Source organism: Hypanus sabinus, chromosome 3 (genome assembly GCF_030144855.1).
Source record: "Hypanus sabinus isolate sHypSab1 chromosome 3, sHypSab1.hap1, whole genome shotgun sequence".
Classification (NCBI taxonomy): Eukaryota; Metazoa; Chordata; class Chondrichthyes; order Myliobatiformes; family Dasyatidae; genus Hypanus; species Hypanus sabinus.
The window spans coordinates 51,712,316-51,725,371 of NC_082708.1; positions in this window are offsets into that span (position 1 = coordinate 51,712,316).

A 13,056-nucleotide genomic window follows, 5' to 3' on the forward strand; every position below is an offset into this window, starting at 1 on the left:
AGCACTCTCTAAGCTTTGAAAAATCATTGAGGTAGTCTCACAGCTGGTCTTCTACAGAATGTTCTCGATGTCCGAGTGAAGTTTTCCCCAATGTTTTGAAATCACTTGATGCATGCAAGCCCTTAAATAACCCTGCAGAGTCCATTTCTGCAGTCGCTAATGTCTGATTCTGCCTCCCCTACCCACCATCTGTCTTTCAGCTGTTTCCCAGCCCCACAGACAACAGGCTCTTTTCTCACTCTCGGGTTATAATTTAAAGCAGACTCTGCATTAAATTTGATATGACTTGATTCTGAGTTTCCCTTCTGGTACTCATCCTGATTGAATTACTTTGAATCATTTTTGATCCATTGTCATTGTGGTTAAAAGAGAACTTTCCATCCAGGTAAGCAATGTGATAATAATACTCTATTCTTGTCCCACTACACATGCACACGCTCACGTATACACTTTATAAGAATGCAGAAATGGTACATCTTGAAAGATTATAAAACAATTAAATGAGAATAAATATGAATTGTCTTTCTAATTTTTGTTCTCCAATGTTAATATCAAATTATATGCCAAGATTTTTGTTGATAAGTTATAAAAGCAACGTTCCACAGGACTGCTTATTTTAATTTAAAATGACTTGTGTTCCTGTGATAACTAGATTACAAAACAATCACCTAAAGTGGTTTTATACTTAAACAAAATACAAGGACTAAAGATCCCCTATCTCTTGCTGCTTTTCACCATGTCTGTACTAATAATGAAAATATCTAAGGTATGGTAAGGAATATATTAGAAATGTCAATCTTCCAACACTAAAGCAATGCTTTGCATTATGTCCTTTCTTCCTGAACATTCCACAATTGCTAAAGCCAAATGGAAAATTCAATTCTTTTACAGTTTTTTTTTCTCTAAAACTACTTCTGCATTAACAATTGCTATGGAAATTGAACATTGTAAATTGATTAAACGAATATACAACTTTTGCGCATTTATACCTGCAAATAGCAACAACAATAGTTATATATGGAGTTTTAATAATACTATGACAGTTTCTTTATGCTGTTTTCTTTCTTCTTTGTGAACCAGAGGTGACCAGTATCCTAGCTAGAAAGTTTGCTAGTGCTACTCGGGATGATTTAAACTGGAAAGGTGAACAGGTGGAGGGTTGAGGGCAAGAAAAAAAGTGTGACAAGTAAGGTTGAAAGGAAGGACGGTGAAGGGTAGGTTAATGAATATGGTGGGACTGATGGATTGAAATGTGTTTATTTCAGTATTAGAAGTATTATGGGTAAGGAAGGTGAATTAGAGCCTGGATTAGTGCATAGAATTGTGATGTTGTTGCCATTTTAGTGACCTGATTGAGTGAGGGGCAGGTGTGGCTGCTTAACATTCCTGGGTTTTGTTGTTTCAGATGTGATAGAAAGGTTGGGAAAAGGAGGTGGAATGTGCATACTACTGTAACACCCTGGGAAAGGTTTGACGGCTAACGTATTGGTCTTTCTGTAGAAGCTGTGTTTGGGTTATGGTTAGAGGTAACGGGTGCTTTGGGATGTGAGCCGTCCACTGAAGGAAGTGTGTTTTCATGTTGAGAGCCTGACACCAGGGTGAGCTGGGGCTTTTGTTCGGCAGGGGATGTAGGGAGAAGAGGTCATGGGACTCGACCCAGAGTGGGGTCATGATTCAGCGAAGCCAGGGGAGATCAAGGGAGGTTTCATTACGATGGGCCCTTTTTCTTTACTAACCCTTTAGTAGAATTAAGAACTATAAAGCTAAATTGTTTAAGTGTATGCAGTGTACAGTCTGTTATTTTGTGGTACTTATTTCTAACAGGGTAACGAATCACGCAGCATCCACACAAACAGGGGGACTGGGATAGGCTCGCACCCCAATCCCACACGTTTGCTGGGGCCGGAGATTGTCTCCCCTGGATGGAATCAGAGTGTTTCAATTGTGGGGGTATCATCTGGGATTGATTTCATTGGATGCTGTGTGATTGCCCTGAGCATTGATCCAGGGGTTTGTAAGTTTAAGTTGTTATGCCTGCAGCCCCCTCCTTTTTGAGAATCGCAGGATCACTATTGATTTGGGTCAGGAGACCCAGGAAATGAGAGAGAGACGTTTGGAATGTCTTGACACCCCCCCCCCCCCCCCCGGCGATATAAAGCTACGGGAAACGACCATTGTCTCTTGGAGATGGAATAGTGTATGAAAATACTGTGCTCCGTGGAAGCCCTCAGGCAAAATGGGCTGGTTGGTGGAGGGATTGCATCATCCCAACCTGATTGACATCTGAGACCCTGTGAGTCAGGATAAAAGAGGGTCTGTGGGAACAGCCCCTCAGACGCACCAGAAGAAACACTAGCGATCCCGTAATAGCGAAAGCCGGTGGGAAGGTCATGTGCGTCTGGTTCCATGTGCCCAGGAATCGGTGTGCCTTTACCATGGAAGAACGGTTTTTAGCTAACAACGGGGAAATTAACTCCCAATGACTCTCGAAGGATTGACATCATAAAAGGAATGGGCAAGTTTTAACCAGAAAGCTGCAGCTTGAATGAACTAAAGTGACTTTTATATTTCCATAGGACAATATATTATCCCCTAGACAACGATAGAGCTATTTCTTATTGATTATTATTATTATATCTGCGCGTTTAGATTTAGTATAGACGACGTATATTATCTGTATGTTTGCATTGATCTTATTTTTGTGTATTTTTATCAATAAATACTGTTAAAAATAGTACCATCAGACTTCAACGGACTTCTCTATCTTTGCTGGTAAGTGACCCAGTTACGGGGTTCGTAACAGACCCCATTTGGAATACTGTGTGCAGTTCTGGTCCCCCTATCTTGTGGGGACAAATACTCAGATTGTGAGGAGGCTAATGGGAGCCTGCAAGGAGGGAGCTGGAGACAGCTTTCTGAGGACATCGCCCGTTCACCCGGTGTTTCGAGCTGCTTTTGAGGAAGTGTGTGGCTGGATAATGAGCTTAGACGAGGGACGGTGTGGTTCACCCAGTCAAAGCCAATGAGGATACAGCCTGGGGAAAGTAGTGAGATCGACGGAAAACCCCAAATTTCCCAGAATGCCTGAGGCCAGGGCCCTCTTAGCGGACGCTCCAGAGGACCACGAAGAGGAGTCAGGCGTGCCTGCTGGGTAGTGGTGAGGTCCAAACTGCAGAAGCCCTCGGTCGTACAGGTGAACAGGATGGCAATGATTGTCAGGAATATTACACAGAGGGAGGTCACCTTCAAGCGGGGTATGCCCCGGCACATCTCTTCCCAGTGGTGGTAATGTCTAGTGACCCTGTGAGACAAGACCGGGAGAAACTATCTGTGAAAGGGGGTAAGTTGACCACCTGTGTCATTCAACTTTGGGGACTCCCCAGTACCTGCGGGTTGGAAGAGGAGATTGATAGAGAAGAATTTTGAAGCTGGAAGGTGACTTCTCCACTAACGAGTTTGATGTGGGTTGTTCCAAGAGCACTCGCCACACCATCCAGGTGACCGAGGGCCACCCCGTTCAGAGAAAGGTCAAGGCATCTGGTCCTGCAGAGGTGAAAGACATTTGGCAGCATTTGTGTAAGTTGAAGGAAGCTGGGGTCATCACTGAGTCCAGAAGCCCCTATGCATCACCAATTGTAGTGGCCAGGAAGGAGACTGGAAAGGTGCAGATGTGTGTTGACTATAGGACTCTGAACAGGCGTACTGCTCCAAACAGTATACAGTCCCAAGGATCGAAGGCGCGCTGGCCTGTCTGAGTGGTGCGAAGTGGTTCAAAGTGCTGGACTTGAGGAGTGGATATTACCAGATTCCCATGAGGGAAGCTGACAAAGTGAAGATGGCATTTATATGTCCTTTGGAATTCTTCCAGTTCAAAAAGGCTGCCTCAGGGCATATCATGAGCCGCTGCAACCTTCCAGCGTGTCACAGAGAAAACGGTGGGGGATATGAGCTTGCCTGAGGTATTGGTGTATCTGGTTGACCTCATAGTGTTTGGGTCCACCTTGGAGGAACATGAAACAAGACTACTGAAGGTGCTGGGACGCATGAATGCTGAAGGGTTAAAAGTTTCCCTGGACAAGTGCCAGTTCTGCAAGGTGTCTGTCTGCTATGTTGGACACATAGTCTCATGGGATGGAGTTGCCATGTCTAAGATGGAGGCGGTGGCCACATGGCCAAGGCCACAGACTGTGAGCACTTTGCGTGAATTCTTTGGGCTCTGTGGATACTATCAGAGGTTAGTGCAGGGCTAAGTGTAAGTGAGTTACCCTTTAAATCAGCTTCTGTGTGGTTATCCTCCCTTGGGGAAGAAAGGGAGGAGGACAAAAGGAAAGGAGGGTAAAGAGTATTTTAGCCCTTTGGAGCGAGGTTGTTTGCGGAATGTGAAGAGGCTTTTCGGCCGCTGAAGGAGCTGCTGTCACAGGTGCGGGTGCTGGCTTTTGCAGACCCCCCCCATTGCCATATATACTGCATGCAGATGCCAGCCGAGAGGGCTTAAGGGCTGTCCTGTATCAGGATCAGGGCACTGGGTCGTGACCTGTTGCATTTGTCAGCCGGAGTCTGTCACCCTCTGAGAAAAACTATCCCATGCACAAGTTGGAATTCCTGGTATTGAAATGGGCTGTGGTGGATAAGTTGAGTGACTGCCTCTATGGTACCACGTTTGAGGTGCGGGCAGACAACAATCCCCTAACTCTTATCCTGACCTTGGTCAGATCGGACGCCAAAGGCTATTGGTGGTTAGCAGTGCTGTCTGCCTATGATTTCAGCCTGAAGTACCGGCTGGGAAGCAGGAACATCGATGCTGATGCTTTGTCCTGACGTGAGCATGAAGGGCTGGACAGGGGAGAGCGTTCCTGCCCCGGGAATAAAAGGCATGTGTCAGTTTTCCTTCACAGTGAGGGGAGAGGGAAGGCAAGGGCAGGATCAGGCAGTAAATCAATTGGGAGCCATTCCACAAGCTTACTGTGACCTGACTGCCCTGAAGACAAACCAGTTACCAGAACTGCATCCTAGAGAAGTGGCAGCTGTTCAGCGAGATGACCCGGGCATCAGTACCGTTCGATCAGTGATCGAAAGGGGAGAAAACAAAACATGCTGCGTTGCCTCCATTACTGAGAGAATGACCCAGACTGGAGTTGAGAAACCACTCAAGTTGCCTGCGGACCGTCCTCAGCATTGCCAGCTGGTTCTGCCTGAGAAGCATCGGAGGATTGTGTTCAAGTCACTTCATGATGATTTTGGAGATTTGGAGGTTGAAAAGACCTATGGATTGCTCAGAGATCAATTCCACTGGTCACAAATGAAGCTGGAAGATGAAGAGTACTGCAAGTTGTGCACTTGATGCATAGGAGGAAGACACTGTCTACGAGGGCCACTCTGTGGTCCCACTGCAGAGAGCCCCTTGTCCCTGGACCAGATGTGTATGGATTTCCTGTCAATAGAGCCAGATGGCCGGAACATGGCAAATGTCTAACTCATCATGGATTACTACACCAAATACGCGCAAGCTTTCCTCACCAAGAACCAGAGGGTTTCCACAGTGGCCAAAGTGTTACAGGAGAAGCATTTCACTGATTATGGCCTCTCCAGGTGGATACATAGTGATCATGGACGGGATTTCAAGAGCAGGCTCATACATGAGTTACTGAGCGTGCTCGGAGTTGAGAAGCATAGCAAACCTATGGCATAATTCAAGCCCTTTGGCCTACAATGCTGTGCTGAACATATCCTTACTTTAGAAATTACTAAGGGTTACCCATAGCTCTCTATTTCTCTAAGGTCCATGTACCTATCCAGGAGTCTCTTAAAGGACCTTATTGTATCCTCCTCCACCACCATCTCCGGCAGCCCATTCCACGCACTCACCACTCTCTGCGTAAAAAAAACTTACCCCCACCCCTCTGTAGGTATTCCTCTGTACCTTCTTTCAAGCATCTTAAAACTGTACCCTCTCATGGTAGCCATTTCAGCTCTGGGATAAAGCCTCTGACTTTTCACAAAATCAATGCCTCTCTTCATGTTTTTCACAGTCGAGGACTATGCCTTATCACCCATAGGGTGATCCCCAGGCCAAGAGGTTTGATCTCACATTGCTAGACATGCTCCGAACCTTACAAATCAGCAAAAAGTTCAAGCAGAGTCAACATACTGGATATCTGGTCCACTGCTACAACGGTACTCAAAATGAAGCTACCGGGGCTCAGCGTATTGTCCGATGTCTGGGCATGAAGCGAGGTTGCCCATCGACCTTTGTTTTGGGACTGGCGAGGTAGACCTACCACTGAAGTATGCGTCTGATAGGGAAGAGAGCTGAAAAAGGACTTATGAATTAGCTGAGGTCACAGCTGCCAAGCAGAATCAAGGAAATAAGAGGAGGCATCAACAAAAGGCTGGGTTCTCCCAACTCCTGCGAGAGACCGAGTCCTCATGAGGAATTTGGGGCTACCTGGGAAGCATAAGTTGGCTGACTGCTGGGCAGCTATGCCCAATGTGGTGGAGAGTCAGATGCCAAACCTGCCAGTTTTCTGGGTGAAACCAAAGGATGGGATTGGGCCTTTCAAGATTCTCCATCAGAACCACCTTCTGCCTGTGGGAAAAGAGGTGCAGGCTGACCCAGAACCTGATCTGGAGCCTACACCTAGTAAGAGGACTCCACGGCAACACAGAGTGACTGAAGGACCAACAGCAGGAGAGAATAGACTGGCGCCTGTCCCTGAATGGGATATGGACTTGGAGTATGAGGAAATGGGGGTATGGTATTTTGCTGATTGAGCAGGAGTTTCCCAGCACTTCTCACACTGAGTAGGTGAAATGGGGGAGCTATCTGTGGGCAGACTGTTTTTCAGCAGGACCATGAAGTGGGGCTCAGTCAAGTGGCAAAGGAGGGCATGAGTGTTAGACTGGGGAGAGGCCTTGCCATGTAGACCAGAAGTATTCCCAAGGAGTGTCTGAGCCTGAAATAAGAAGGTCTCAAAGAATCAGGAGACCCCCCCCCTCCCCGCCCCAGATAGGCTGGTCGATGTAGCACCAGGGGAACAGAGTGTGATACCTATCACTTCGGTGAGCTATGTCACTGCCATATACACCTGGGTTGGACTTTATGCTTTGTATGAAGGGGTGGCAAATTATCTCAATGTCATGAGGACATGACTAATTTTGGTGGGGCAGGAGAGAGTGTAACGCCCTAGGAAAGGTTTCACTGCTAACGTATTGGTCTTTCTGTAGAAGCAGAGTTTGGGTTATGGTTAGAGGTAACGGGTGTTTTGTAATGTGAGCCGTCCAATGAGGGGAGTGTGTTTTTGATCCCAGTGTGAGCTGGGTCTTTTGTTCGACAGAGGATGAAGGGAGAAGGTGCCAGAGAGAAGAGGTGGCAGGGTTTGATTCAGAGCAGAGCCATGATTCGACAAAGCCCGGGGAGATCGAAGGAGGATCCGCGAAGGGGAAACAGTCAGCTCCAATTTGTGCACGTTAGACTGTTTCATTAAAATGGGCCCTTTGCTTTGTTTCACTTTTTCTTTACTAGCCCTCTAATCAAAGTAAGAATTACAAAGCTAAAATCCTTTACTTGTATGCAGTGTACAGTCTGTTATTTTGTGGTACTTACTTGTAACAGGGTAACTAATCACGCAGCACCCACACGAACAGGGGATTTTGGGGTGGGCTTGCACCCCAATCTCACACATTTGCTGGGGCTGGAGATCGTCTTCCCTGGACTTTCACAGCCGACAGAACCAGAGCATTTCACTACTGATAAGGGAGAATGTCACAGCAGTAATCAGAAACAATATCCTGAAAAGCTCATCCACAGAGGCAAGTTGGCTGGAGCTCTGACTTAAGAAAGACGCAATTACACTGATAGCATTATACAACAGACTCCTAACAGCCAGCAAGATGTGAAGGAACACACATAGATAGAATATGGAAAAGTGCAGGGACAGAGTTCCCATTGTGGGGGACTTTAACTTCCCCAGTATCAATTGGGGAATATAGATTCCTTCATACAAGAGTACTGGATGGGGCAGGATTTCTTCAGTGCATCCAAGAGGGTTCTTGAAACAATAGTATAGAAAAGAAAAGAACTAGAAAATGAGTCAGGCCAGTGACAGACGGAAAGTGAGTGAACGTTATGGGAATACAGTTCACATCTCATTATGTGCTAAGATAGTTGTAAGTGAGGATAAAACTGTATTTTGAGGGAAGACAGTAAACTGGGGGAGGACTATTTATGAATGAATAAGACAGGAGCTTGTGTGGCCTGTGGGAAATATTTGAAAACCATCTGATCCGAGTTCAGGATCAGCATGCTCCAGTAAGGAGCAAAGTCAAGGATGGTAAGGTAATGGAGCCTTGGATGATCTGAGAAGTTCCTAAACGTGGTCAGGATGAGGAAGAAGCATACGTAAGATTTAGAAATCTAAAATCAAGCAGGGCCCTCGTGGATGTGAAACTATCATGTACGCCTCAAGCAGGTGATTAAGATGGCCAAAAGGGGCTATGAAAAGTCTTTGCTGAGCACATTCAAGGAGAACCCCAAAGCATTTTAGACTTATATTAAGAAAAAGAGGATAATCAAAGACAGTGTAGGTTGCCTTAAAGATAAAGGAGGAAATTTGTGATTGAAGTCAGACATGTGTCTGCAGTATTAAATGAGGGTATGGGTGGAAGGCTATTTTTCTGGCTGGAGGTCCGTCACTTGAGGTGTTCTGTATGTACAGTATCAGCACTGGGATCTCTGGTGTTTGTTTGTATATCACTAATTTGGAATAGAGGGTATGAGCGATGAGATATGTTAGGATAAACTTTGATTGCTCTTTCTAAAGACTAAACTCTGATAAAAGTTTTTTTTAAATTATGAAACACATCAATATGGTAGGCAGAATCTTTTCCACTGAGTAGAAATGTCAAACACCAAATGACATGTTGCAAAAGGCAGAAGTTTAAAAGCAATGTGAGGAGTAAGTTTTTTAAGTAGAGAATTGTAAGTGCCTGGCATAGGGTACCAGGGGTAATTGTGGAATCAGGTAGTTTGATGGAGTGTAAGGGGCTTTTAGATGGACATGTATGAATATGAAGGGAATGTTGGGATATGGGTGATACAAATAATGATGACATGAATATAAGTTTCCATCAAGATAAGCACAACTTTGTGGAACAAATGGCCTGTCCAGTGCTGTACTGTTCTGTATACTGTCGGCCTCACAAATAAAGCACAGTGATGCAGTTTGCTCCATTGTCTCCATCAAATGCTGATGTGATAAATGTTCCTCACTAGTACTGATCATTGAAAATGTTTCATGGCTATCAAATGTTAAATATGTTGCATCAAAGTTATCAGTTTCTATAATTATGTGGAACACTTAAACATAACTTAGTGAATTGCCTTGAAGTTCAACAGAATGAAGATCACTGTGGCCTTTGGTTGACTTATTATCAAATGTTCTGTGAAAGGCCAGGTATGGTTTTGAAGTCCGATTTCCATTGATATTGGCTAGGCAAGTGTTATAGCAAGATAAGAATCTCAGTTGAAGCAGGTTGAGTCAGGTCAATATTAGTTATCTACCAATGTCAGCAGGTCACGGGTCATGGATTCAGCGGGCACTGGAGCCACAATTGAAGTGGTGATGTTGAAGATCATGCCAGCTTTGTTTGACTGCATCAGTGGGTGTTACACACGTGTGTCACTGCAGTCCCTGGCCTACACTTGTCCCTGCACTGCTGGTAGGACATTGCATTCACAAAGCTGAAATCCTTACAGCAGCAAAAACACACACTATTGTGTATAGTTGGAAAAGCTCTTGACGAGCAATGAGATCTGGAGAATTACTGCTCTTCCAGATCCTGTCAGATACGTTCAAATTCATCTTCACAGGACTTCTAGTTGTGTCTCCTTCTCTTTTCTCAAGTTCTTTCTCAGATAGTTTCAAAAAGTCTTAATTTGCATATTAAAATGTACTGATGACTGACACAAGCTTAATTTGCATATTAAAACATACTAATGACTGACACAGGCTGGCATTTCAACACCACCCAGAATACCCTACTCATTATGTTGCAGGATAATGGGTGTTACAGTTGCTAATCACATTTTGGGTGCATTAATGTAGATTGTAAAGCCAGCAGATAGTCGGATGTCCTGGAATTTCCAGGAACTCAGTAGGTCAGGCTGCATTTATGGAGGGAAATAATCAGTTGAATTTTCAGGCTTCCTTCATCTGCACTTTCCTCTCTTGAACAGTTCAGCAGCAAGTCAGAGAGTCTGTGCCACTCATTGTTTTTGGAAAAGCTGACATGGTCTTTCCTTTGAGATGAATAAAGCTTTTATAACTGATGGCTTACTTTGCAGAGTTGGACCTTATCGGCCTTGACTTGCTGGAAATGTATAGTGCAAAGCATCTAGTTGAAAGTATGTCAAAATCCAAGAGGGAAGAAACATAATTACTGTCATCTAGAACCTGAAGATGGAAACGGAAGAGATCAGAAACCGGCAGCCACTATTAACTGTGAATTACAAGCTTCTGTTCAAGTCAATAATCAATAGAATCAATTTCATAGACTAGATCTACTCCAGCAAGATCTCTTACAATCTTGTGTTACTCAAGGATACAATTGCCTACATGCAAGATAGAGCTGGTAGTTACCTAATCAGCATGGACCAGGAGAAAATGGAACACACACGGTGGATGCATTCTCCAAAATGGGATTTGGAGAGTGAATCATAATTGGATACAAATGCACTACGCCAGCATTTATAGCACATTTCAAATTAATGTTTAGTGATCAAACATAGAGTTGGGTAACGCAGCCCCCTGTCACATTTGAACGTGCTGGCAAACTTTTTGCCAAACCCATCATGGAGGACATGCACATAAGAGTAGTGATAAGCCAAGGCAACAAAGATACTCTGGTCAAAGCCTCCCAGTGTAAGGACAACGTTACAATCCACTACACAGACCTACTGCCAATCCATAGACTGATAAGCATTTATGATCAATTTAAACCGACCAGATTCAAAATGAAACAAAAGCAATGCCATGTTCTTTAGCTACTGTTCAAACTCAATCCCTATTCCTTTCGTCATCAAGTTTGGCTGCTGGTAGGTGCTGGGAATATGACTTACAAGAGCTGGATCATGCAGCAAGAACGGACCAATGGGAAACAGAGGCTAAACTGAATGTTTCTCCCTCTCAGCTGTGGGAAGAACCATATCAGGTGTGAGGTTCTCTTGCTTTTGCTACTTGACACAAGTGTGCCTAAAGCTATTTTCCATTTCATCCAGAGAAAGGGTTTTACACCACATAGCCCTATAATCCTGAAGGTCATTTTGAGTTACAGAGTAGGCAACACAACTGATAAGCGTTTCTGAACATATTAGGATAAAAATCAAAGGAAGTACTTGGGTTGGTCTTGTTTTATTCATTATGGTGTGAAATATTTGGCAATGAGTCAACACGTATTTTACATTGCATTAAATCACTGAAAATCAATATATGTGAAATGGGCTGGCACAGTAACAACAAGCTGACATAGGCTCCTGGATACTTAAATGTGAATGACCTCATATACAATTTGACATAACTTGTTAAACAAATAAATCAGTCAAAAATGCAAATGTTTGGGAAAGAATTCGCAGCTAACACTGAAAAGCCAGGAAAGCAAATATCTCCTTATATTCCTTTTAACTTCATAAACTAAGCTTTGAAAAAGATAACCTAAAACCTGTTAGTTCAAAATCAGAACAATGGATCTGAATCAGATAATAATTATTTTAACAGCTCTACACAATTTAAACTACAATGCAAGTTATGTGTTTACAGCAAGTCTCCCATTAAATTAACACAAATTAATATTGCATTTTTAGGACAATGAAAAATGTACCTTCAAACAAAATCTCCATTAGTGGCTTATAACATTAAGCAAGTAAAATTTTGGGCTGTGTCATTGTGAATTTAGGTCACCATCAGCTGGGTACACAGTGATGCTGCTTCCCTTTTATTTCCTGACAGAGGCAGCTTTGGAACTGGCAAGAATGCTATCTTATTAAAAGTTTGGTAGCCCAGATAGGAGGATAAACATGGGATTTTAATTTATGTTTTTCTCTCCTGGTGCTGTTTAAACAAGGAGGCATACAGGAGCGAGGTAGTTCTGCTGGTTGAGTGGCGCTACAACAACAAGCTTCCATTCAATGTCAATAATACCAAGGAATTATTGGGCTTCAGGAAGGAAAAGTCATGGGAACACATCAGATCTCACTGAGGGATCAGCGGTGGAAAAAGAGAGCAGTTTCAAGTTCTGAGTGTTAACATTTTTGAAGATCTATTCTTCCATATTGATGCAATTATGAAAAAGGCACAAAAGTGGCTATATAGGAGTGTTAAACTGAGTGCTAAAACTCCTAACTTTAGGATTTTGAGGAGATTTGATTTGTCAGCAAAGTCTCTCACAAATTTCTACAGATGTGCTGTCAAGGGTATTTGCATCCCCATTTGGTATGGAGGGACCACTGTACAAGATCAGAGAAAGATGCAGGAGGTTGTAACCACAGCCATCTTCATCATGGGCACCTTCAAAAGGCAATTCCTCAAGAACAACGTATCCAACATTAAGGACTCCCATTGCCCATAACATGCCCTCTTCTCATTGCTACCATCAAGCAGGAGGTACAGGAGCCTGAAACCACACACTCAATGTTTCAGGAAAAACTTCTTCCCCTCACCAGCAGATTTCTGAATGGACACATAAACACAGCCTTACTATTTATTTTGTTCTCATTTTGAACTATTTACTTAATTTAATTATGCATATGCATATTTCTTATTATACTTTATGTTTTAATATTTTGTATTGCAGTATACTTCTGTCACAATACAACAAATTTCACAGCATATGCCAACGATATTAAACCTGATTCTGAACCATATTTTGATCCTTACCTACAGCAGTGCAGAATAGAAAATATAGATCTGTCAAAAATCATTGTGGAGATAGAAGTAGGTAGCTTTGTGATGGATTGGTTTTATTAAGATACAGAGGTTAAATTCAGCTGACATTGACCAAATG